General features: G+C 38.9%; 1 pseudogene; it reads right to left on the bottom strand.

The window, feature by feature from the left end:
* Positions 1 to 407: 407 nt before the first annotated feature.
* LOC101562774 lies at positions 408 to 641 on the bottom strand (annotated as a pseudogene).
* Positions 642 to 3,483: the final 2,842 nt, after the last annotated feature.

Here is a 3,483-nt window from a genome sequence, read left to right as displayed (position 1 = left end):
TTCCCTTGAAACTATCTCTGCTTTTTCTGGCAAGAATAGGACCAAGCTGACTCAAAAGTATGGATCCCTCAGAGAATGAGGTAGTTAAATCTTCTACCATAGAATGAAAAACTCAGAAACAAAAGTGGTATTCAGAAGAGTAAGACAGGAAACAATGGATCACTCATCAAAGTGAATGTAAAGGAAGGAAAAAGGAAAAGTATATTAGGTAAGAGAGCTATACTGCTAATTTCTATTAGTTCATTGAAAAGAAAGGTTTGTGCTTGTATCATTTGAACAATTTTTCATGCTTTATTGAGGACATGAGGGGCTTCTGGGAGTCCTGGCTCTCTGGAGACAATGCCTGGATATGCCTGGATGACCAGTGGCTCAGCAGGTAGTGAAGATGGGATCTCTAAAGCTTGGGTCTACTTGAAGGTGTGACTCTCAGCACTATCCCACCCAACGTCTTTGGGGCCAAGCATGGCAGAGTGGCGGAGGTGGTTGCAGTAAGGCTCACTATCATGCTCAGAGTGACCCCCAGAGGTCCGCATCTTCCCACACTTTTCACACTTCAGGCAGGACCAATGTCGGTCCTTGCCCATCGAGGTCACCTGCTCCACAAATTATACCTCCTTCTCACACTTGGGGCACTTGGGCATGGCAATGTATGTAGGATAGTGACTGTAGCGGACCTTGAGGGGGATGTGGGTGCAGAGACCCATGCCTATATCTAGTAATCTGAGCAACTACTCTGAAGATAACAATGAGCAATGTCCTAACCATTGTTACTCTCCTACTATCTTGTTTTCAAAATTTGTATCATTGTTTTATTGTTTTTTCTCTTTAAAATAAAAATGTGAATGTAATAGGGACAGTGAGAAAAGGGGATAGGCAGGGATACAGGGCACGACTAATGAACACCTGTAGAAAGGACCACCTGCTTACTGGAATTGCCCTGAGAAAACTTTGCAGGTGTAGAACAGTTCTTAGCCAGGGATTTCACCCTGCTAGCTGATCAGAAGAACTGCAAGGCTGCTCTTTTTCACCCTTATACCTCCTGCTTATGCATCATATAAAAGCCGTAGACCACCAGAGATCAGGGCCTGACATTCTGGGAATGATCTCAATCAGTGCCCATAGATGTAAGCAAATCTCCCTCCAAATCCTGGGTGTGCTTTTGGTGTTCCTGCTTGCCATTGCCATGGTAGTGGGTAAAGAACAATTTCTTTGAAAATCCTGTATAACAAGGCACCTGTAATGCATCTTTTAGTGAACACCAACACTAAGTACATGAAATCTTTTCCAGTGTCTTTCATTTTATGAGATGTTGGGATGGCAGTTTCCTCTTTCTGACCTCTATGCACAGATGCTTGCTTGCCACTCGCCTCTGCTTTCTGAGAGCCTGGTCCCTGAACCCAGATTGTTTTCTGGGTGTTCAAGGATAAACCCATTTTCTTCTGCTCTGGAAACATCCATCTGAAACTGGGCTTGTCTTTAAGCAAACATTAATAAGCACAAAATAGCAAGAACAATTGTTTCCTGGAGGACCTGTGTAGATTCTCTGCATAATGTATAACTCATAAAATTATAAATCATTTCAAAGAAAACTTCTGTTTAATGATGGTGTTGACTGCATTCATAAAGCTTCATCACCCAGCCACACATAATTCTGAAATTCACACATTTGCATTACATGATTCTTAGGAGTACATTAAAACAAAAAATCTCTCAAGAAAATAAGAACAGTGCAATTCTAAATCTAGTACAAAGAAGGAAATCATACAGATCAGAGTTAATGAAACTAATGAAATTGAAACTAAAAAGAATACAAAGAATCAATGAATTAAAGAGATGGTCTTTGAAAGAAAAAACAAAATAGACAAATCTTTAGCCAAAATTACCAAAAGAAGGAAAGAAAAGGCATATTTATACATGAAAAAGTTGAAATTACACGGACATTGCCAAAATCTAGATTATTAGTAGCTACTATGAAAACTTATGCTTCAACAAATGGGTAAATCTAGAAGGAATGGAGAAATTTCTGGACACATATGATTATGAAAGCTGAACAAAGAAGTTATAGAAATTCTGGGCAGTCCAATAATAGGCGATAAAATTGAGGCAGTATAAAAACACTACCAACTAAGAAAAGTCCAAGACCCAGTGAATTCACCATGAATTCTGCAAGAACTTCCAGGAAGATCTAATCCCCATATTCCTCAAACTCTTTTCTGAAATTGGAAGAAAAAGAGTATTCCCAAAGTCATTCCTGAAAGCTGGTGGTACCTAGATTCCAAGAGCAGACAAGGATCCAACTACAAAAGAAAAACTACACACCAATCTCTCCAATAAACACGGATACAAAAGCCTTCAATATGAGTGATACTGGCAAACAGAATGTGACAAAGCATCAAAAAGATTATGCATCATGACTAGATAGGCTTCAGCCCAGGAATGCAAGGATGGTTCAACATATGCAAATCAATACATGTACTATATCACATAAACAGAAGCAAGAGCAAAAATCATATTATTATCTCAATAAATGCAGAACAAGTCTTTGACAAAATCCAACATCATCTATCATAAAAACTCTGAAGAAAATAGATGTAGAAGGATTTCATCTCAATTTGATGAAAGTCATTTATAACCAGCAGCCAACATCATATTAAATGAAAAAGAATTAAAAGCTTTCTCTAGAGGAGCAAGATAAAGATATCTACCACCACTATACCTGTTCAATATAGTACATCAAACATTAGTCTGAGAAATCAGGCTACAGAAAGAAATTTTAAAAAGATATGCATAGAAAAGGAAGTCAAATTACCACTTGCAAATATATGTGACACACCATAGAAGACCCAAAAAATTCCTAGACTTCTAGAAACAATGACCAAATTCAGCAAGGTAGCACGGTACAAAACCAACATACAAAAAGTATAGCATTTTTGTACACCAATAATGAATCCACTGAAAAATAAATTTTTAAAACACCATTACAGGGGCTTGGGAGAGATAACTCAGTTGTCTAAGCACCTGCCCGGCAAACACAAGGACCCAGGTTTGATCCCTGATACTTCATGCCATGCTAACCCCAGAACACCAGGCATACCATGCAGGCCACTGAAACCAGTGTGGTGTTACATGCCTATAATCCCAACACTGGGGAGGCTGAGACAGGACGATCACTGTGAGTCCAAGCTGTTTGGCAAGACCCCATACAAAAAAATAAATAAATACAAGATTAAAAATAAAAAATTAACATTTACAATAGCCTCAAGAAAAATTAAATACTTAGAAATTAACCCAGTCAAGGAAGTGAAAGACTTCTGTAATGAAAACTAAAGCACTCTAGGAAAGGAAGTTGAAGGGCTACGGATACAGCTCAGTGGCTCAGAGCCTGCCAGTCAAGTTCAAGGTCCTGACTGGGATTCCCAGTATCCACGAGAGAAAGAGAAAGAGAGAAAGAGAGAGAGAGAGAGAGAGAGAGAGAGAGAGAGA

Source organism: Octodon degus, unplaced genomic scaffold (genome assembly GCF_000260255.1).
Source record: "Octodon degus isolate 3935 unplaced genomic scaffold, OctDeg1.0 scaffold00008, whole genome shotgun sequence".
Lineage (NCBI taxonomy): Eukaryota > Metazoa > Chordata > Mammalia > Rodentia > Octodontidae > Octodon > Octodon degus.
Note: the sequence above shows the minus strand (reverse complement) of the source record. Positions and strands in the feature narration are given on the sequence as shown.